The 22,363-nt window shown below is 52.1% G+C and overlaps 1 protein-coding gene across 1 annotated transcript in view; it reads left to right on the top strand.

The window, feature by feature from the left end:
- Window positions 1–22,363, top strand: part of SMCHD1 (structural maintenance of chromosomes flexible hinge domain containing 1) — a 2,274,803-nt gene that overhangs the window by 1,225,570 nt on the left and 1,026,870 nt on the right. The gene's annotated exons all lie outside the window — the stretch shown is intronic.

Below are 22,363 nucleotides of genomic sequence, written 5' to 3'. Positions count from 1 at the left end.
GAGTAGTGAGTGCAGAGTAGTGAGTGCAGAGTAGTGAGTGCAGAGTAGTGAGTGCAGAGTAGTGAGTAGTGAGTGCAGAGTAGTGAGTAGTGAGTGCAGAGTAGTGAGTAGTGAGTGCAGAGTAGTGAGTAGTGAGTGCAGAGTAGTGAGTAGTGAGTGCAGAGTAGTGAGTGCAGAGTAGTGAGTGCAGAGTAGTGAGTGCAGAGTAGTGAGTGCAGAGTAGTGAGTAGTGAGTGCAGAGTAGTGAGTGCAGAGTAGTGAGTGCAGAGTAGTGAGTGCAGAGTAGTGAGTGCAGAGTAGTGAGTGCAGAGTAGTGAGTGCAGAGTAGTGAGTAGTGAGTGCAGAGTAGTGAGTGCAGAGTAGTGAGTGCAGAGTAGTGAGTGCAGAGTAGTGAGTGCAGAGTAGTGAGTGCAGAGTAGTGAGTAGTGAGTGCAGAGTAGTGAGTAGTGAGTGCAGAGTAGTGAGTAGTGAGTAGTGAGTGCAGAGTAGTGAGTGCAGAGTAGTGAGTGCAGAGTAGTGAGTGCAGAGTAGTGAGTGCAGAGTAGTGAGTAGTGAGTGCAGAGTAGTGAGTAGTGAGTGCAGAGTAGTGAGTAGTGAGTGCAGAGTAGTGAGTGCAGAGTAGTGAGTGCAGAGTAGTGAGTGCAGAGTAGTGAGTGCAGAGTAGTGAGTGCAGAGTAGTGAGTGCAGAGTAGTGAGTGCAGAGTAGTGAGTGCAGAGTAGTGAGTGCAGAGTAGTGAGTGCAGAGTAGTGAGTAGTGAGTGCAGAGTAGTGAGTGCAGAGTAGTGAGTGCAGAGTAGTGAGTGCAGAGTAGTGAGTGCAGAGTAGTGAGTGCAGAGTAGTGAGTAGTGAGTGCAGAGTAGTGAGTGCAGAGTAGTGAGTGCAGAGTAGTGAGTGCAGAGTAGTGAGTGCAGAGTAGTGAGTGCAGAGTAGTGAGTGCAGAGTAGTGAGTGCAGAGTAGTGAGTGCAGAGTAGTGAGTGCAGAGTAGTGAGTGCAGAGTAGTGAGTAGTGAGTGCAGAGTAGTGAGTAGTGAGTGCAGAGTAGTGAGTAGTGAGTGCAGAGTAGTGAGTAGTGAGTGCAGAGTAGTGAGTGCAGAGTAGTGAGTGCAGAGTAGTGAGTGCAGAGTAGTGAGTGCAGAGTAGTGAGTGCAGAGTAGTGAGTGCAGAGTAGTGAGTAGTGAGTGCAGAGTAGTGAGTAGTGAGTGCAGAGTAGTGGGTGCAGAGTAGTGGGTGCAGAGTAGTGAGTGCAGAGTAGTGAGTGCAGAGTAGTGAGTGCAGAGTAGTGAGTGCAGAGTGCAGAGTAGTGAGTAGTGAGTGCAGAGTAGTGAGTGCAGAGTAGTGAGTGCAGAGTAGTGAGTGCAGAGTAGTGAGTGCAGAGTAGTGAGTGCAGAGTAGTGAGTGCAGAGTAGTGAGTGCAGATTAGTGAGTAGTGAGTGCAGAGTAGTGAGTAGTGAGTGCAGAGTAGTGAGTGCAGAGTAGTGAGTGCAGAGTAGTGAGTGCAGAGTAGTGAGTGCAGAGTAGTGAGTGCAGAGTAGTGAGTAGTGAGTGCAGAGTAGTGAGTAGTGAGTGCAGAGTAGTGAGTAGTGAGTGCAGAGTAGTGAGTAGTGAGTGCAGAGTAGTGAGTGCAGAGTAGTGAGTGCAGAGTAGTGAGTGCAGAGTAGTGAGCAGTGAGTGCAGAGTAGTGAGCAGTGAGTGCAGAGTAGTGAGTGCAGAGTAGTGAGTGCAGAGTGCAGAGTAGTGAGTAGTGAGTGCAGAGTAGTGAGTAGTGAGTGCAGAGTAGTGAGTGCAGAGTAGTGAGTGCAGAGTAGTGAGTGCAGAGTAGTGAGTGCAGATTAGTGAGTAGTGAGTGCAGAGTAGTGAGTAGTGAGTGCAGAGTAGTGAGTAGTGAGTGCAGAGTAGTGAGTGCAGAGTAGTGAGTGCAGAGTAGTGAGTGCAGAGTAGTGAGTGCAGAGTAGTGAGTGCAGAGTAGTGAGTGCAGAGTAGTGAGTGCAGAGTAGTGAGTGCAGAGTAGTGAGTGCAGAGTAGTGAGTGCAGAGTAGTGAGTAGTGAGTGCAGAGTAGTGAGTAGTGAGTGCAGAGTAGTGAGTAGTGAGTGCAGAGTAGTGAGTAGTGAGTGCAGAGTAGTGAGTGCAGAGTAGTGAGTAGTGAGTGCAGAGTAGTGAGTACAGAGTGGTGAGTAGTGAGTGCAGAGTAGTGAGTGCAGAGTAGTGAGTAGTGAGTGCAGAGTAGTGAGTACAGAGTGCAGAGTAGTGAGTGCAGAGTAGTGAGTACAGAGTGCAGAGTAGTGAGTAGTGAGTGCAGAGTAGTGAGTGCAGAGTAGTGAGTGCAGAGTAGTGAGTGCAGAGTAGTGAGTGCAGAGTAGTGAGTGCAGATTAGTGAGTAGTGAGTGCAGAGTAGTGAGTAGTGAGTGCAGAGTAGTGAGTAGTGAGTGCAGAGTAGTGAGTGCAGAGTAGTGAGTGCAGAGTAGTGAGTGCAGAGTAGTGAGTAGTGAGTGCAGAGTAGTGAGTGCAGAGTAGTGAGTAGTGAGTGCAGAGTAGTGAGTGCAGAGTAGTGAGTAGTGAGTGCAGAGTAGTGAGTACAGAGTGGTGAGTAGTGAGTGCAGAGTAGTGAGTGCAGAGTAGTGAGTGCAGAGTAGTGAGTAGTGAGTGCAGAGTAGTGAGTACAGAGTGGTGAGTAGTGAGTGCAGAGTAGTGAGTAGTGAGCGCAGAGTAGTGAGTTCAGAGTAGTGAGTAGTGAGCGCAGAGTAGTGAGTAGTGAGTGCAGAGTAGTGAGTGCAGAGTAGTGAGCAGTGAGTGCAGAGTAGTGAGCAGTGAGTGCAGAGTAGTGAGTGCAGAGTAGTGAGTGCAGAGTAGTGAGTGCAGTGCAGAGTAGTGAGTGCAGAGTAGTGAGTGCAGAGTAGTGAGTGCAGAGTAGTGAGTGCAGAGTAGTGAGTGCAGAGTAGTGAGTGCAGAGTAGTGAGTGCAGAGTGCAGAGTGCAGAGTGCAGAGTGATGAGTGCAGAGTAGTGAGTAGTGAGTGCAGAGTAGTGAGTGCAGAGTAGTGAGTAGTGAGTGCAGAGTAGTGAGTGCAGATTAGTGAGTAGTGAGTGCAGATTAGTGAGTAGTGAGTGCAGAGTAGTGAGTAGTGAGTGCAGAGTAGTGAGTAGTGAGTGCAGAATAGTGAGTGCAGAGTAGTGAGTAGTGAGTGCAGAGTAGTGAGTAGTGAGTGCAGAGTAGTGAGTGCAGAGTAGTGAGTAGTGAGTGCAGAGTAGTGAGTGCAGAGTAGTGAGTAGTGAGTGCAGAGTAGTGAGTGCAGAGTAGTGAGTAGTGAGTGCAGAGTAGTGAGTGCAGAGTAGTGAGTGCAGAGTAGTGAGTGCAGAGTAGTGAGTAGTGAGTGCAGAGTAGTGAGTAGTGAGTGCAGAGTAGTGAGCAGTGAGTGCAGTGTAGTGAGCAGTGAGTGCAGAGTAGTGAGTGCAGAGTAGTGAGTGCAGAGTAGTGAGTGCAGAGTAGTGAGTGCAGAGTAGTGAGTAGTGAGTGCAGAGTAGTGAGTAGTGAGTGCAGAGTAGTGAGTGCAGAGTAGTGAGTGCAGAGTAGTGAGTGCAGAGTAGTGAGTGCAGAGTAGTGAGTGCAGAGTAGTGAGTGCAGAGTAGTGAGTGCAGAGTAGTGAGTGCAGAGTAGTGAGTAGTGAGTGCAGAGTAGTGAGTGCAGAGTAGTGAGTAGTGAGTGCAGAGTAGTGAGTGCAGAGTAGTGAGTAGTGAGTGCAGAGTAGTGAGTGCAGATTAGTGAGTAGTGAGTGCAGAGTAGTGAGTAGTGAGTGCAGAGTAGTGAGTGCAGAGTAGTGAGTGCAGAGTAGTGAGTGCAGAGTAGTGAGTGCAGAGTAGTGAGTGCAGAGTAGTGAGTAGTGAGTGCAGAGTAGTGAGTGCAGATTAGTGAGTAGTGAGTGCAGAGTAGTGAGTAGTGAGTGCAGAGTAGTGAGTAGTGAGTGCAGAGTAGTGAGTGCAGAGTAGTGAGTAGTGAGTGCAGAGTAGTGAGTAGTGAGTGCAGAGTAGTGAGTGCAGAGTAGTGAGTGCAGAGTAGTGAGTGCAGAGTAGTGAGTAGTGAGTGCAGAGTAGTGAGTGCAGAGTAGTGAGTGCAGAGTAGTGAGTGCAGAGTAGTGAGTGCAGAGTAGTGAGTGCAGAGTAGTGAGTGCAGAGTAGTGAGTAGTGAGTGCAGAGTAGTGAGTAGTGAGTGCAGAGTAGTGAGTGCAGAGTAGTGAGTGCAGAGTAGTGAGTGCAGAGTAGTGAGTGCAGAGTAGTGAGTGCAGAGTAGTGAGTGAGTGCAGAGTAGTGAGTGAGTGCAGAGTAGTGAGTGAGTGCAGAGTAGTGAGTGAGTGCAGAGTAGTGAGTGAGTGCAGAGTAGTGAGTGAGTGCAGAGTAGTGAGTGAGTGCAGAGTAGTGAGTGAGTGCAGAGTAGTGAGTGCAGAGTAGTGAGTGCAGAGTAGTGAGTGCAGAGTAGTGAGTGCAGAGTAGTGAGTGCAGAGTAGTGAGTGCAGAGTAGTGAGTGCAGAGTAGTGAGTGCAGAGTAGTGAGTGCAGAGTAGTGAGTGCAGAGTAGTGAGTGCAGAGTAGTTAGTGAGTGCAGAGTAGTTAGTGAGTGCAGAGTAGTTAGTGAGTGCAGAGTAGTGAGTAGTGAGTGCAGAGTAGTGAGTAGTGAGTGCAGAGTAGTGAGTGCAGAGTAGTGAGTGCAGAGTAGTGAGTGCAGAGTAGTGAGTGCAGAGTAGTGAGTGCAGAGTAGTGAGCGCAGAGTAGTGAGCGCAGAGTAGTGAGTGAGTGCAGAGTAGTGAGTGAGTGCAGAGTAGTGAGTGAGTGCAGAGTAGTGAGTGCAGAGTAGTGAGTGAGTGCAGAGTAGTGAGTGAGTGCAGAGTAGTGAGCAGTGAGTGCAGAGTAGTGAGCAGTGAGTGCAGAGTAGTGAGCAGTGAGTGCAGAGTAGTGAGCAGTGAGTGCAGAGTAGTGAGCAGTGAGTGCAGAGTAGTGAGTGCAGAGTAGTGAGTGCAGAGTAGTGAGTGCAGAGTAGTGAGTGCAGAGTAGTGAGTGCAGAGTAGTGAGTGCAGAGTAGTGAGTGCAGAGTAGTGAGTGCAGAGTAGTGAGTGCAGAGTAGTGAGTGCAGAGTAGTGAGTAGTGAGTGCAGAGTAGTGAGTAGTGAGTGCAGAGTAGTGAGTGCAGAGTAGTGAGTGCAGAGTAGTGAGTGCAGAGTAGTGAGTGCAGAGTAGTGAGTGCAGAGTAGTGAGTGCAGAGTAGTGAGTGCAGAGTAGTGAGTGCAGAGTAGTGAGTGCAGAGTAGTGAGTGCAGAGTAGTGAGTGGGAGTGCAGAGTAGTGAGTGCAGAGTAGTGAGTGCAGAGTGCAGAGTAGTGAGTGCAGAGTGCAGAGTAGTGAGTGCAGAGTGCAGAGTAGTGAGTGCAGAGTGCAGAGTAGTGAGTGCAGAGTGCAGAGTAGTGAGTGCAGAGTAGTGAGTGCAGAGTAGTGAGTGCAGAGTAGTGAGTGCAGAGTAGTGAGTGCAGAGTAGTGAGTGCAGAGTAGTGAGTGCAGAGTAGTGAGTGGGGAGTGCAGAGTAGTGAGTGCAGAGTAGTGAGTAGTGAGTGCAGAGTAGTGAGTGCAGAGTAGTGAGTGCAGAGTAGTGAGTGCAGAGTAGTGAGTGCAGAGTAGTGAGTGCAGAGTAGTGAGTGCAGAGTAGTGAGTGCAGAGTAGTGAGTGCAGAGATGAGTGCAGAGTAGTGAGTAGTGAGTGCAGAGTAGTGAGTGCAGAGTAGTGAGTAGTGAGTGCAGAGTAGTGAGTGCAGAGTAGTGAGTGCAGAGTAGTGAGTGCAGAGTAGTGAGTGCAGAGTAGTGAGTAGTGAGTGCAGAGTAGTGAGTGCAGAGTAGTGAGTGCAGAGTAGTGAGTGCAGAGTAGTGAGTGCAGAGTAGTGAGTGCAGAGTAGTGAGTGCAGAGTAGTGAGTGCAGAGATGAGTGCAGAGTAGTGAGTAGTGAGTGCAGAGTAGTGAGTGCAGAGTAGTGAGTGCAGAGTAGTGAGTAGTGAGTGCAGAGTAGTGAGTAGTGAGTGCAGAGTAGTGAGTGCAGAGTAGTGAGTGCAAAGTGCAGAGTAGTGAGTGCAGAGTAGTGAGTGCAAAGTGCAGAGTAGTGAGTGCAGAGTAGTGAGTGCAAAGTGCAGAGTAGTGAGTGCAGAGTAGTGAGTAGTGAGTGCAGAGTAGTGAGTGCAGAGTAGTGAGTAGTGAGTGCAGAGTAGTGAGTGCAGAGTAGTGAGTGCAGAGTAGTGAGTGCAGAGTAGTGAGTGCAGAGTAGTGAGTAGTGAGTGCAGAGTAGTGAGTGCAGAGTGCAGAGTAGTGAGTGCAGAGTAGTGAGTGCAGAGTAGTGAGTGCAAAGTGCAGAGTAGTGAGTGCAGAGTAGTGAGTGCAGAGTAGTGAGTAGGGAGTGCAGAGTAGTGAGTAGTGAGTGCAGAGTAGTGAGTGCAGAGTAGTGAGTGCAGAGTAGTGAGTGCAGAGTAGTGAGTGCAGAGTAGTGAGTGCAGAGTAGTGAGTGCAGAGTAGTGAGTGCAGTGATGAGTGCAGAGTAGTGAGTAGTGAGTGCAGAGTAGTGAGTGCAGAGTAGTGAGTAGTGAGTGCAGAGTAGTGAGTAGTGAGTGCAGAGTAGTGAGTGCAGAGTAGTGAGTGCAAAGTGCAGAGTAGTGAGTGCAGAGTAGTGAGTGCAAAGTGCAGAGTAGTGAGTGCAGAGTAGTGAGTGCAGAGTAGTGAGTGCAGAGTAGTGAGTGCAGAGTAGTGAGTAGGGAGTGCAGAGTAGGGAGTGCAGAGTAGTGAGTGCAGAGTAGTGAGTAGTGAGTGCAGAGTAGTGAGTAGTGAGTGCAGAGTAGTGAGTAGTGAGTGCAGAGTAGTGAGTAGTGAGTGCAGAGTAGTGAGCGCAGAGTAGTGAGTAGTGAGTGCAGAGTAGTGAGTGCAGAGTAGTGAGTAGTGAGTGCAGAGTAGTGAGTGCAGAGTAGTGAGTAGTGAGTGCAGAGTAGTGAGTGCAGATTAGTGAGTAGTGAGTGCAGAGTAGTGAGTAGTGAGTGCAGAGTAGTGAGTAGTGAGTGCAGAGTAGTGAGTAGTGAGTGCAGAGTAGTGAGTAGTGAGTGCAGAGTAGTGAGTAGTGAGTGCAGAGTAGTGAGTGCAGAGTAGTGAGTGCAGAGTAGTGAGTGCAGAGTAGTGAGTGCAGAGTAGTGAGTAGTGAGTGCAGAGTAGTGAGTGCAGAGTAGTGAGTGCAGAGTAGTGAGTGCAGAGTAGTGAGTAGTGAGTGCAGAGTAGTGAGTAGTGAGTGCAGAGTAGTGAGTGCAGAGTAGTGAGTGCAGAGTAGTGAGTGCAGAGTAGTGAGTGCAGAGTAGTGAGTGCAGAGTAGTGAGTGAGTGCAGAGTAGTGAGTGAGTGCAGAGTAGTGAGTGAGTGCAGAGTAGTGAGTGAGTGCAGAGTAGTGAGTGAGTGCAGAGTAGTGAGTGAGTGCAGAGTAGTGAGTGAGTGCAGAGTAGTGAGTGAGTGCAGAGTAGTGAGTGAGTGCAGAGTAGTGAGTGCAGAGTAGTGAGTGCAGAGTAGTGAGTGCAGAGTAGTGAGTGCAGAGTAGTGAGTGCAGAGTAGTGAGTGCAGAGTAGTGAGTGCAGAGTAGTGAGTGCAGAGTAGTGAGTGCAGAGTAGTTAGTGAGTGCAGAGTAGTTAGTGAGTGCAGAGTAGTTAGTGAGTGCAGAGTAGTTAGTAGTGAGTGCAGAGTAGTGAGTAGTGAGTGCAGAGTAGTGAGTGCAGAGTAGTGAGTGCAGAGTAGTGAGTGCAGAGTAGTGAGTGCAGAGTAGTGAGTGCAGAGCAGTGAGTGCAGAGTAGTGAGTGCAGAGTAGTGAGCGCAGAGTAGTGAGCGCAGAGTAGTGAGCGCAGAGTAGTGAGTGAGTGCAGAGTAGTGAGTGCAGAGTAGTGAGTGAGTGCAGAGTAGTGAGTGAGTGCAGAGTAGTGAGCAGTGAGTGCAGAGTAGTGAGCAGTGAGTGCAGAGTAGTGAGCAGTGAGTGCAGAGTAGTGAGCAGTGAGTGCAGAGTAGTGAGCAGTGAGTGCAGAGTAGTGAGCAGTGAGTGCAGAGTAGTGAGTGCAGAGTAGTGAGTGCAGAGTAGTGAGTGCAGAGTAGTGAGTGCAGAGTAGTGAGTGCAGAGTAGTGAGTGCAGAGTAGTGAGTGCAGAGTAGTGAGTAGTGAGTGCAGAGTAGTGAGTAGTGAGTGCAGAGTAGTGAGTAGTGAGTGCAGAGTAGTGAGTAGTGAGTGCAGAGTAGTGAGTAGTGAGTGCAGAGTAGTGAGTGCAGAGTAGTGAGTGCAGAGTAGTGAGTGCAGAGTAGTGAGTGCAGAGTAGTGAGTGCAGAGTAGTGAGTGCAGAGTAGTGAGTAGTGAGTGCAGAGTAGTGAGTGCAGAGTAGTGAGTGCAGAGTAGTGAGTGCAGAGTAGTGAGTGCAGAGTAGTGAGTGCAGAGTAGTGAGTGCAGAGTAGTGAGCAGTGAGTGCAGAGTAGTGAGCAGTGAGTGCAGAGTAGTGAGTGCAGAGTAGTGAGTGCAGAGTAGTGAGTGCAGAGTAGTGAGTGCAGAGTAGTGAGTGCAGAGTAGTGAGTGCAGAGTAGTGAGTGCAGAGTAGTGAGTGCAGAGTGCAGACTAGTGAGTGCAGACTAGTGAGTGCAGAGTAGTGAGTGCAGAGTAGTGAGTGCAGAGTGCAGACTAGTGAGTGCAGACTAGTGAGTGCAGACTAGTGAGTGCAGAGTAGTGAGTGCAGAGTAGTGAGTGCAAAGTGCAGAGTAGTGAGTGCAGAGTAGTGAGTGCAGAGTAGTGAGTGCAGAGTAGTGAGTGCAGAGTAGTGAGTAGGGAGTGCAGAGTAGGGAGTGCAGAGTAGTGAGTAGGGAGTGCAGAGTAGGGAGTGCAGAGTAGTGAGTAGGGAGTGCAGAGTAGTGAGTAGTGAGTGCAGAGTAGTGAGTAGTGAGTGCAGAGTAGTGAGTAGTGAGTGCAGAGTAGTGAGTGCAGAGTAGTGAGTAGTGAGTGCAGAGTAGTGAGTGCAGAGTGCAGAGTAGTGAGTGCAGAGTGCAGAGTAGTGAGTGCAGAGTAGTGAGTGCAGAGTAGTGAGTGCAGAGTAGTGAGTGCAGAGTAGTGAGTGCAGAGTAGTGAGTGCAGAGTAGTGAGTGCAGAGTAGTGAGTGGGGAGTGCAGAGTAGTGAGTGCAGAGTAGTGAGTAGTGAGTGCAGAGTAGTGAGTGCAGAGTAGTGAGTGCAGAGTAGTGAGTGCAGAGTAGTGAGTGCAGAGTAGTGAGTGCAGAGTAGTGAGTGCAGAGTAGTGAGTGCAGAGTAGTGAGTGCAGAGTAGTGAGTGCAGAGTAGTGAGTGCAGAGATGAGTGCAGAGTAGTGAGTAGTGAGTGCAGAGTAGTGAGTGCAGAGTAGTGAGTAGTGAGTGCAGAGTAGTGAGTGCAGAGTAGTGAGTGCAGAGTAGTGAGTGCAGAGTAGTGAGTGCAGAGTAGTGAGTGCAGAGTAGTGAGTGCAGAGTAGTGAGTGCAGAGTAGTGAGTGCAGAGATGAGTGCAGAGTAGTGAGTAGTGAGTGCAGAGTAGTGAGTGCAGAGTAGTGAGTGCAGAGTAGTGAGTAGTGAGTGCAGAGTAGTGAGTAGTGAGTGCAGAGTAGTGAGTGCAGAGTAGTGAGTGCAGAGTAGTGAGTGCAAAGTGCAGAGTAGTGAGTGCAGAGTAGTGAGTGCAAAGTGCAGAGTAGTGAGTGCAGAGTAGTGAGTGCAAAGTGCAGAGTAGTGAGTGCAGAGTAGTGAGTAGTGAGTGCAGAGTAGTGAGTGCAGAGTAGTGAGTGCAGAGTAGTGAGTGCAGAGTAGTGAGTGCAGAGTAGTGAGTGCAGAGTAGTGAGTGCAGAGTAGTGAGTGCAGAGTAGTGAGTAGTGAGTGCAGAGTAGTGAGTGCAGAGTGCAGAGTAGTGAGTGCAGAGTAGTGAGTGCAGAGTAGTGAGTGCAGAGTAGTGAGTGCAAAGTGCAGAGTAGTGAGTGCAGAGTAGTGAGTGCAGAGTAGTGAGTAGGGAGTGCAGAGTAGTGAGTGCAGAGTAGTGAGTAGTGAGTGCAGAGTAGTGAGTGCAGAGTAGTGAGTGCAGAGTAGTGAGTGCAGAGTAGTGAGTGCAGAGTAGTGAGTGCAGAGTAGTGAGTGCAGAGTAGTGAGTGCAGAGTAGTGAGTGCAGTGATGAGTGCAGAGTAGTGAGTAGTGAGTGCAGAGTAGTGAGTGCAGAGTAGTGAGTAGTGAGTGCAGAGTAGTGAGTAGTGAGTGCAGAGTAGTGAGTGCAGAGTAGTGAGTGCAAAGTGCAGAGTAGTGAGTGCAGAGTAGTGAGTGCAAAGTGCAGAGTAGTGAGTGCAGAGTAGTGAGTGCAGAGTAGTGAGTGCAGAGTAGTGAGTGCAGAGTAGTGAGTAGGGAGTGCAGAGTAGGGAGTGCAGAGTAGTGAGTGCAGAGTAGTGAGTAGTGAGTGCAGAGTAGTGAGTAGTGAGTGCAGAGTAGTGAGTAGTGAGTGCAGAGTAGTGAGTAGTGAGTGCAGAGTAGTGAGCGCAGAGTAGTGAGTAGTGAGTGCAGAGTAGTGAGCGCAGAGTAGTGAGTGCAGAGTAGTGAGCGCAGAGTAGTGAGTAGTGAGTGCAGAGTAGTGAGCGCAGAGTAGTGAGTAGTGAGTGCAGAGTAGTGAGTAGTGAGTGCAGAGTAGTGAGTAGTGAGTGCAGAGTAGTGAGTGCAGAGTAGTGAGTGCAGAGTAGTGAGTGCAGAGTAGTGAGTGCAGAGTAGTGAGTGCAGAGTAGTGAGTGCAGAGTAGTGAGTGCAGAGTAGTGAGTGCAGAGTAGTGAGTGCAGAGTAGTGAATGCAGAGTAGTGAGTGCAGAGTAGTGAGTAGTGAGTGCAGAGTAGTGAGTAGTGAGTGCAGAGTAGTGAGTAGTGAGTGCAGAGTAGGGAGTAGTGAGTGCAGAGTAGTGAGTAGTGAGTGCAGAGTAGTGAGTAGTGAGTGCAGAGTAGTGAGTAGTGAGTGCAGAGTAGTGAGTAGTGAGTGCAGAGTAGTGAGTGCAGAGTGCAGAGTAGTGAGTGCAGAGTGCAGAGTAGTGAGTGCAGAGTAGTGAGTGCAGAGTAGTGAGTGCAGAGTAGTGAGTGCAAAGTGCAGAGTAGTGAGTGCAGAGTAGTGAGTGCAGTGATGAGTGCAGAGTAGTGAGTAGTGAGTGCAGAGTAGTGAGTGCAGAGTAGTGAGTAGTGAGTGCAGAGTAGTGAGTAGTGAGTGCAGAGTAGTGAGTGCAGAGTAGTGAGTGCAAAGTGCAGAGTAGTGAGTGCAGAGTAGTGAGTGCAAAGTGCAGAGTAGTGAGTGCAGAGTAGTGAGTGCAGAGTAGTGAGTGCAGAGTAGTGAGTGCAGAGTAGTGAGTAGGGAGTGCAGAGTAGGGAGTGCAGAGTAGTGAGTAGGGAGTGCAGAGTAGGGAGTGCAGAGTAGTGAGTAGGGAGTGCAGAGTAGTGAGTAGTGAGTGCAGAGTAGTGAGTAGTGAGTGCAGAGTAGTGAGTAGTGAGTGCAGAGTAGTGAGTAGTGAGTGCAGAGTAGTGAGTAGTGAGTGCAGAGTAGTGAGTGCAGAGTAGTGAGTGCAGAGTAGTGAGTGCAGAGTAGTGAATGCAGAGTAGTGAATGCAGAGTAGTGAGTGCAGAGTAGTGAATGCAGAGTAGTGAGTGCAGAGTAGTGAGTAGTGAGTGCAGAGTAGTGAGTAGTGAGCGCAGAGTAGTGAGTTCAGAGTAGTGAGTAGTGAGCGCAGAGTAGTGAGTAGTGAGTGCAGAGTAGTGAGTGCAGAGTAGTGAGCAGTGAGTGCAGAGTAGTGAGCAGTGAGTGCAGAGTAGTGAGTGCAGAGTAGTGAGTGCAGAGTAGTGAGTGCAGAGTAGTGAGTGCAGAGTAGTGAGTGCAGAGTAGTGAGTGCAGAGTAGTGAGTGCAGAGTAGTGAGTGCAGAGTGCAGAGTGCAGAGTGATGAGTGCAGAGTGATGAGTGCAGAGTAGTGAGTAGTGAGTGCAGAGTAGTGAGTGCAGAGTAGTGAGTAGTGAGTGCAGAGTAGTGAGTGCAGAGTAGTGAGTAGTGAGTGCAGAGTAGTGAGTAGTGAGTGCAGAGTAGTGAGTGCAGAGTAGTGAGTGCAGAGTGAGTGCGCAAAGTGCAGAATAGTGAGTGCAGAGTAGTGAGTGCAAAGTGCAGAGTAGTGAGTGCAGAGTAGTGAGTGCAGAGTGAGTGTGCAGAATGCAGAATAGTGAGTGCAGAGTAGTGAGTGCAGAGTAGTGAGTAGTGAGTGCAGAGTAGTGAGTAGTGAGTGCAGAGTAGTGAGTGCAGAGTAGTGAGTGCAAAGTGCAGAGTAGTGAGTGCAGAGTAGTGAGTGCAAAGTGCAGAGTAGTGAGTGCAGAGTAGTGAGTGCAGAGTAGTGAGTGCAGAGTAGTGAGTGCAGAGTAGTGAGTAGGGAGTGCAGAGTAGGGAGTGCAGAGTAGTGAGTAGGGAGTGCAGAGTAGGGAGTGCAGAGTAGTGAGTAGTGAGTGCAGAGTAGTGAGTAGTGAGTGCAGAGTAGTGAGTAGTGAGTGCAGAGTAGTGAGTAGTGAGTGCAGAGTAGTGAGTAGTGAGTGCAGAGTAGTGAGTGCAGAGTAGTGAGTGCAGAGTAGTGAGTGCAGAGTAGTGAATGCAGAGTAGTGAATGCAGAGTAGTGAGTGCAGAGTAGTGAATGCAGAGTAGTGAGTGCAGAGTAGTGAGTAGTGAGTGCAGAGTAGTGAGTAGTGAGCGCAGAGTAGTGAGTTCAGAGTAGTGAGTAGTGAGCGCAGAGTAGTGAGTAGTGAGTGCAGAGTAGTGAGTGCAGAGTAGTGAGCAGTGAGTGCAGAGTAGTGAGCAGTGAGTGCAGAGTAGTGAGTGCAGAGTAGTGAGTGCAGAGTAGTGAGTGCAGAGTAGTGAGTGCAGAGTAGTGAGTGCAGAGTAGTGAGTGCAGAGTAGTGAGTGCAGAGTAGTGAGTGCAGAGTGCAGAGTGCAGAGTGATGAGTGCAGAGTGATGAGTGCAGAGTAGTGAGTAGTGAGTGCAGAGTAGTGAGTGCAGAGTAGTGAGTAGTGAGTGCAGAGTAGTGAGTGCAGAGTAGTGAGTAGTGAGTGCAGAGTAGTGAGTAGTGAGTGCAGAGTAGTGAGTGCAGAGTAGTGAGTGCAGAGTGAGTGCGCAAAGTGCAGAATAGTGAGTGCAGAGTAGTGAGTGCAAAGTGCAGAGTAGTGAGTGCAGAGTAGTGAGTGCAGAGTGAGTGTGCAGAATGCAGAATAGTGAGTGCAGAGTAGTGAGTGCAGAGTAGTGAGTGCAGAGTGAGTGTGCAGAATGCAGAATAGTGAGTGCAGAGTAGTGAGTGCAGAGTAGTGAGTGCAGAGTGAGTGTGCAGAGCAGTGAGTGCAGGTGCAGAGTGGTGTGTGCTGTTGAGTGCAGAGTGCTGTGTATTGGCAATGTAAATGACAATGCCATTTATTTATGATTTAAAGAAAAAAAAGAAATGTCATGAGCAATGCCAATAGCTCTACCTTTAATGATGCCGAGACCATTGCTTTGCAAATGCTTGTTTTATCAGTATGCTAACCCCTCTGGAGTAGGTCGAGTAGCTTGAGCTAGTACTGATTCCACCCACCTACTGCCCAATGTGGATGCGCTGTTAGGTGCCAAGTGTGTTTCTTGTAGGAAGGCAACGTCTACATGTAATCTATCAAAGAACGCAAACATTTGCCTTATCTTCTTTGGGTTGCCTAAGCCTCTAATGTTCCACGTGATGAATTTCAGTGTATTTTGTCGCGTCATAGCGCTGTGGCTAGGTGTATAATTGCCATGCTGGATCTTGCTATAGCAGACGGCTCGCAGACCTTCCGCTGAAGCGCACATGACATTGAAAATTTTCTGCTAATGAGTAAAATAGGAACTACAGTGCAGTTGGTAATTAAAGAGGTCGCAATGCTTCTCAGACACAGTGCATCTATTTGAACATCCCCCAACATCCCTCCCCTCCCTCCTCCCACTTCAGCGCCCAAACTGTGCCAAAGCCATCCCTGTATTAACAGCAAACCAGTATCGTAACTTAAATTGGGGCACACCCGCTTGGGGGTGCCGCCAGGTTCACACGTCTCCATCCACATAGTGGATGTGGACGGGTGCTCAGATCATCTCATTATTCATCAATTCCTTTCATTCCCCCCCCCCCCCCTTCCCCTCCCGCCATATACATGTAGTCAGAACATAGATTGCAGCAACACCGTTTCTATCAATCAATCAATCAAAGACATTTATAGAGCGCACTACCTACCCGTAGGGTCTCGAGGCGCTTTTGGGGGGGGGGGGGGGGGTGCCGCTACTGCTCGAACAGCCAGGTCTTGAGCTTCTTCCTGAAGGAGAGGTGGTCTTGGGTCAGGCGCAGGTCGGCCGGGAGGGAGTTCCAGGTCTTGGCGGCCAGGTAGGAGAAGGACCTTCCTCCTGTAGTGGCTCTGCGGATGCGTGGGACGGCGGCGAGGGCGTGGCTGGCGGATCGGAGGTGGCGTTTGGGAGCGTAGAAGTTGATTCGGTTGTTGAGGTAGCTCGGGCCTTGGTTGTGGAGAGCTTTGTGTGCGTGGGTAAGGAGGCGGAAGGTGATTCTCTTGTTGACCGGGAGCCAGTGCAGGTCTCTTAGGTGTCCGGAGATGTGGCTGTGTCGTGGGATGTCGAGGATGAGTCTGGCTGAGGCGTTCTGGATGCGCTGGAGTCTCTTCTGGATCTTGGCGGTGGTTCCGGCGTAGAGTGCGTTGCCGTAGTCCAGTCGGCTGGTGACGAGGGCCTGGGTGACGGTCTTCCTGGTCTCTGTGGGGATCCACCAGAAGATCTTCCGAAGCATGCGCAGGATGTTGAAGCACGACGAGGAGACGGCGTTGACTTGCCTGGTCATGGAGAGGGAGGAGTCCAAGATGAAACCCAGGTTGCGTGCGTGGTCCGTCGGTTTGCGTGCGGTGCCCAGGGCGGGGGGCCACCAGGAGTCGTCCCAGGCGGAGGGCGAGGAGCCCAGGATGAGGACTCCGTCTTATCTGTGTTCAGCTTCAGGCGGCTCGTCGTCATCCACTCGGCTACCTCTCTCATCCCTTCGTGCAGGTTGGCTCTGGCGGCGGCGGGGTCGTTGGTCAGGGAGAGGATCAGCTGGGTGTCGTCGGCGTAGGAGATTATGTTGAGGTTGTGTTGGCGTGCGATGGCCGCGAGGGGGCTCATGTAGACGTTGAAGAGAGTCGGGCTCAGTGAGGATCCTTGAGGGACGCCGCAGATGACTTTGGTGGCCTCTGACTTGTATGGTGGTAGGCGGACTCTTTGTGTTCTTCCGTCGAGAAAGGAGACGATCCATTCCAGCGCCTGCTCCTACTATGCAGTTTCTATGCATAGTACATGTTTGCAGAGAACTTTACGGATCTCTCATGTTGGCTTACCCCTGCAATATCGTCCCCAGTGCAGTGGCCTAGAGTCTCATCTTCATGTGATGTCTTTATATATACACTATGGATCCCCCCCCCCCCCCCCCCTCTCTAGGAGCCATCCACATCTACCTAGCACAGGGGATTGTTATGTTACTCACTGTTCAGTTCAGTTGTTCGTACACAGCGTGTCGTTATCGTCCATTCACTCGATTCACGCCTGGTTTCCCAGTCTTCTACGCAGTGCATGTGTTGCCTCCCGTGAGTGCCCAATCCCCCATAGTATTTTCTCTAAAGCACTTGAAAAAGGCGTATTATCAAATTTACACCAGTCACATGGAACCTCGCCAAGATTTATACTTCTCATCCATTAATCGCCTCAATCGTTGTCACTCATCCTGTCTTCACGTTCCTGTGCCCTGTGGCGCTTTCCCAGTTTCTTGATATATTCCTGCGCTGCCTGTACATTCGGGAGAATCACGTGCTTTCCCGCATTGGTGATTTTCAGTTTTGCGGGGTACAGCATTGCTCCATTGTGGCTTGCATATTCGATTTCTAGTTCCCGGAGTTTCTTTTTTACAGGGGTGAATTCCTTCCGCGCCAACTGCACCGCCATGGTGTGGTCCGGATAGAATTCCAGGGTATTCCTTTGATATGTGATTGTGCCCTTTTCTCTTGCTAGTCTGAGGATTTTGTCTCTGTCCCTATAGTTTAGCATACGGGCAATTATCATTCGTGGGGCAGCACCTGGTTTTGGGGTGGGTGCCAGGGAGCGGTGAGCACGTTCGACCAGGAAAACCGCCGATAGGCTCCCTGCACCAAATATCTCCTTCAACATTGTCTCTACGTAGGTCTCCATTTTTCCTGTGTTTGTAGATTCCGGCAATCCCGAAATACGGACGTTATTTCGTCGAGACCGCACTTCTTGGTCCTCCACCCTCGCACGTAGGCCCTCCAGAGTCTTTTCGATGTTACCGCACGCTTTCGTCGTTTTCCACCAGCCGCACATCGTGTTTTTCGAGTTTCGCTGCCATGTTGTCCACTCGCAGCATCACGTTGTCCATTTTACTATTCATCTCTTGCAGACTTTGTTGAATTGCCCGCAGAACTGACTGCATGCTGGTTCCTTCGGCCACCTCTTGTTCGCCCTCCACGCCCGAAGTGGCCACGTTACTTTTAGCCTGTTTCCTAGTTTCAAAGGGCAGCTTAGACTGCTGTTTGTCTGGTTCTCCCATCACGGCAGGACTCGTTAGAGGACTACCACGCTGTGTCCCTCTATGCATTTGACTATCAGCAGACCCACATGCTCGCCCAGCCTCCGCTCATTCACTGTTCGTGTACTCTGTTTGCAGCGCAATGATGTCTCTTACACATCCCCGTATGGCACGCCGGGTGCTGTGTGGCGATTATCATTGGAATTTAGCTGAAGTCTGATCGGTGAATTGGCAGCTCCCGTAAACTCTTTGCTACGCAGCACACATGGGGGGAGCCCGGCCCAAATTCCAGCTGTTGTTGTTATATAAGTGTCCGCCCGTTTTTTTCCCCCCTGTAGTCGTCCGTTGCCGCTGTTTATTGTCTATATTATGTGCGCGCTGCCTATACCTCGGTTGCTGCAGCGGTTCTCCGTTAATGACGCAAAACCGCTCGCCGACTTAAGCGCTTTGTATCCGATCACTCTGTGCTGATTTCTTCATGCTCTGCCGCCTCTGCCCTGCCGTTCCACCCGTGTGCGCCTCTCCCCGCTCACCCAGAAGCAGCCCTGTGTCTTCGCGGTCATTGTATCACCGTGTACCGCTGCAGCGTCCGTGCGTTCCACCGCCGCCGCCATTTTGTGTTACCTGGAACGCCCCTGCGCGGTTCCCTGTAGATTCCAGCTTGCCGACCTAGTCTGCGATCTGCCTCCGCATCAATCAGGCAGCTGCCCTGTGGTCCGTGGTCCGATTTGGGTTGTTTTACCGCCCGCTTGATCGGCGGCTCCGTGCGTTGGGCGTGGCCATTTTGGATCGCCACACACCTCCTCTACGTTTTTGCCGATATTTTCCTCGGAGGTCGTTTGTGTAAGGTTTTAGCTCCAGAAGTTTATGGACTGCATATTCCGATGACCAAATATCCATTAATCGTCTTTTTTGCAGCAGGTTTGGGGGTACAAAGGTCGCTTTTCCTGCTCCCGTCTGGCGGAGCTGACTCACACGCCAGCCGCCCGCAGTGCGCCCTCTAGCGCCCCCCCCCTGGTGTCTACATTGCCTGGGGCCCGACCACGATAACAAGTCGTGCCCCGACTGCCGGGCCTTGACGTCGAAGGCTAGGCGGGAGCGGTCCCGCATGCGCCTCGAGCTCCGTCAGTCGGCCCCGCGCCGTTCGAGGTCCCTGTCCGACAGGAGGTCGAGAGACCGGTCGACACCGCCATCACGGCTCCCCCGGAGCCGCAGGCGTCGCAGCCTGCTCCATACCCGCCGGTCCCCGGGCAGAACGCAATGCCGGAAGAGATCGATGCCTTGCTCACGGCCATGAGGTTGCTCACTCCTCCGTCGGGTTCCGCAGCGCCTTCGGGCCAAGCGGATCCGACTGGGAGCACAAGCGGGCCGGATGCGTCGGCAACTTCGGTCCCAACGCCGCAGGGCCCCGCTGGATTTGGATCCGGGTCGTCGCTGGTCGATCTTACGACCTCGTCGGCGTCGGACCCCTAGGGTGTCGCCCCCTATGAAGTCCACGGACGACGTCGTCCCCGGTCCCCCCCCTTGGTCCGGTTCCGACGCTGGAGCGGTGCCGCTCGATGCCGCATTCGACGTCGAGAGAAGCCTTTTTGTTCTGTAACCCGGCCCCATCATTTGACCCTGAGTACCAGGAGATGGGTGGCGAGGCGGATTGGGAGGGGTCTGAGGACCCTCTGGCACGTGAGTCTCAGTCTTATTAGGACTGGGCAGGTGAGCTAGGGGATGCCAGTGGTTTGGACACTTCGCCAGACACTGGTTTTGTCTCCCCTCCTACCGTGGCTACGGAGGAGGGGGCTGCCTATAGTGTGGTGTTGACGCGGACGGCCAAGGCCTTATCCCTTGAACTCCCCGTTGCGGCCGTGAGGACTAACCTCCTCACTGAGGTCCTTAAATCGCAAGCAAGCTCTTCAGAGCCTCTGTTGCCGTTTAATGATGCCTTGTCTGACGTTCTTCTGGGCACCTGGTTCAGGCCCGCTACAGGTCCCCCTTTAGATAGGAACGTGGCCAGATGCCACCGCCCGGCTCCGGGCGACCCTTGCTTCCTGTGCACTTGCTTCCTGTGCACCCACCCCTCTCCCGAGAGCCTGGTCATACAGACCTCTAATTCCCAGACTGCATTCCCGACGGCTCCCCCGATCGGGAATCCAAGAGGAACGAACAGTATGGTAAGAAGATGTTCTCCTCACTGAGTTTAGGATTGCGGTCAGTTAACACTGCCTGCCTCTTGGGCCGTTATACCCACTCTCTGTGGGACACGGTTGCGGACGTGCTGCACAATGTCTGGAGGAGGCCCAGACTAAACTCACCTAACCCCTTGCAGAGGGTCGAGATGCGGCACGGTATTCCATCCGGTGTGGGCTGGATACAACGAACTCGCTAGGCAGAGTGATGGCAATGACGGTGGCGATACGTCGCCACGCCTGGCTGCGGTCCAACAACTTTTCCATGTCCAAAATACCCTTATGAACATGCCGTTTTATGTCCCTCGCCTCTTTGGCGACAAGGCAGTGCCTTGAGCGCTTTAAGGACTCCAGGGCTACGGCCAAGTCCTTGGGCCTGTCGGCCCTGCACAAGCAAACTGCTGCCTTTCGCTCCTTTCGTGGCCAAGGAAGGAGCGCCCCCACACGTCCTGCAAGCCACACGCTGCAGACTAACGTCCAGCGCAGTGGCGGACGTGGTAACCGCTGTGGCGGTGCCTGGGGACAACGGCGAGGCCAGTCCACATCGACCCCTGCAGCATCCGCCTCAAAGCCCCCCTAGTCCGAGCTTTCAGGCCCACATGAAGCCAGTGGGGGGCAGGGTTCGCCATCACCTCCTCCACTGGCGCGACATCACATCGGACAGGTGGGTGCAAATCGTCCGAAGGGGCTACTTCCTCCCCTTCGAGGCGACCCCTTTAGCCATGCCACCGCAGTACCACCACGTGTCGGGGGATCACTTGAATCTTCTGTGGCCCTCTTGGCCAAGGGGGTCATAAAGCGCGTTCCTGGGCCAGAAGTAGGGTGTGGTTGTTACTCCCACTACTTTCTGGTTCCCAAGAAGGGCAAAGGGGACCTACGCCCTATCTTGGACCTCCGGAACGTCAACGGCTTCCTCCGGAAGGAGAAGTTCAAGATGCTGCCTTTGGCTCAGGTCTTGGCTGCTCCAAGCCCCAGGAGACTGGATGGTGGCTTTGGACTTGCAGGACGCCTATTTCCAAATCCCCGTCCTGCCGGCCCACCAGCGCTACCTGTGGTTCACGGAAGGCCACGAGCACTTTCAGTTTACCGTGCTCCCCTTTGGCCTTTCTAGCGCCCCACGGTTGTTCACGAAAGTGATGGCGGTGGTCACAGCTCATCTGCGCAGGGTAGGTGTTTCAGTCTTCCCCTACCTCGACGACTGGTTGTTGAAGGCGGGCTTGCCCCAAACAGTCCTCCGCCACCTCCAGACTACGGCCGACCTCCTGCACCTGCTGGGCTTCTCCCATCAATGTGCCCAAGTCGCACCTGTGTCTCTCTCAGAAGCTCCTCTTCATCGGAGCGGTTCTAGAATCGGCGCAGTTTCGAGTTTACCCTCCCGAACAGCGGGTTCGGGATATTCAGGCTCTGATTCCGATCTTTCAGCCTTTATCCTGAGTCTCGGTCAGGTTGACGCTGCGGATTCTGGGGCTGATGGCCTCCTGCATCCTTCTGGTGCATCACGCCAGGTGGCGGATGCGGGCTCTGCAGTGGGACCTGAAGTTTCAGTGGGCCCAGCATCAGGGCAACTTGTCCGACCATGTCTTGATCTCGGAGGGCACTGCAAGACAGATGCAGTGGTGGCTCACGGACCGCGATTGGGTCAGCGGCAGATACCTCTCTCTACCCCAAACGGAGCACATAGTTGTGATGGGCGCGTCCCTCCAGGGCTGGGGGGCCACATGGGAGAGACGGAGATCAGAGGCCTCTGGTCTCCGGCGGAGTCCTGGCTCCACATCAACCTTCTGGAGCTGCGGGAGATCCGGCTTGCACTGAAGGCATTCCTCCCCTCTGTCCGCGGGAGTGTAGATCAGGTGTTCACGGACTACACCACTGCCATGTGGTACTCCAACAAACCGGGCGGGTGGGGTCGTAGACCCTTTGCCAGGAGGCTCTGCGCATCTGGCAGTGGCTGGAACATCAGGGCGTGACCCTGGTGGTTCAACACCTGGCAGGTTCCCTGAACGCCAGGGCGGACTAACTCAGCCATTGGTGCCTGATGGATCACGATTGGCGTCTGAACTCTGACGTGGCGCAAGCCCTCTTTCAGCAGTGGGGCGAGCCTTGGTTAGATCTATTCGCCACAGAAGAGAACGCGCAATGCCATAGGTTCTGCGCATTGGAATTTCCAAGGCGGCACCCGCTCGGAGACGCTTTTCGTTGCGAGTGGAGTTGCGGTCTGTTGTACACCTTTCCGCCTATACCACTTCTGCCCAGAGTGCTGAAGAAGATCAGGCGCGACCGGTCCCAAGTCATCCTTGTGGCTCCTGACTGCGCACGAAGATAATGGTATCACGAGCTACTCAGCATGTCAGTCGATCCCCCGATTCGTCTGCCTCTTCAGGAGGATCTTCTGTCGCAGCAGTAGGGGACGGTCCTCCACCCGAACCTGTCCAGTCTCCACTTACATGCGTGGAGATTTAGCAGCGGTAGTTGAGGCCATTTCACTTGCCTCCTGAAGTCTGTAATGTGATTCTGGCAGCCAGGCGTCCCTCCACAAAATCAGTATACGCCTGCAGCTGGACCGATTTTATGCCATGGTGCACAGCAAAAGCTGTGGATCCCCTTTCTGCCCCTCTTTCAGAGGTCCTCCTCTTTCTTCTTTCTCTTGCCCAGCAGGGCTCTGCTCTGGGCACTCTGAAGGGCTACCTCTCGGCCATTTCTGCCTTCTTAAGGCTCCCTGATCAGCTTTCCTTGTTCAAGTCCCTAGTTGTAAATAGGTTTTGGAAGGGCATCACTCATATGTTTCCTCCTGTTCCTTTCGTGATGCCTCAGCGGGACTTCAACCTTGTTCTGACGTATCTGATGTGCGCTCCCTTCGAGCCACTTCATAACTGTCCTCTTCGCCTCCTTACTCTTAAGACTGCTTTCCTGGTTGCCATCACCTCTGCCAGGAGAGTGAGTGAGCTCCAGGCCCTTTCTTCTAAACCTCCTTTCCGCCCATCCGGACAAAGTTGTGTTGCGGACGCGACCCTCTTTCCTGCTCAAGGTAGTCACAGCCTTCCACATCGGGCAGTCTCCATCACCTTGCCCACCTTCTTTCCGCCTCCGCATCCCTCAAAAGACGAAGAGAGGCTCCACCGTTTCTAACCAAAACGTGCGCTCTCATTCTATCTGAATCGCACACGCCAGTTCCGGGTGGATGACCAACTTCTTTGTTGGTTACATGGGCGCCAAGAAGGGACGGGCGGTGCACAAACGGACCATTTCTCGATGGGTCGTCTTGTGCATCAAGGCTTGTTACTCTCTGGCTAGAAAGGAGCATCCTGTGGGGCTACGTGCCATTCTACTCGGGCCACGGCGGCTACTGCTGCCCTGGGCCGGGGAGTCCCCTCGCAGGACACGTTGTCAGGCAGCTACATGGGCCTCGCTGCACACGTTCGCAAGACTCTACTGCCTGGACAGTCAAGTCCGTAGAGATGGCTTTTTTGGCTGTTCCGTTCTCCAGGACTTTCTGGTGTGATCATTGGTTCGCAGACCCACCTCCGGGGTTTGGTATTGCTGGGGTA

Source organism: Lissotriton vulgaris, chromosome 4_1, assembly GCF_964263255.1.
Source record: "Lissotriton vulgaris chromosome 4_1, aLisVul1.2, whole genome shotgun sequence".
NCBI lineage: Eukaryota > Metazoa > Chordata > Amphibia > Caudata > Salamandridae > Lissotriton > Lissotriton vulgaris.
This window is presented reverse-complemented; position numbering and strand designations above follow the sequence as displayed.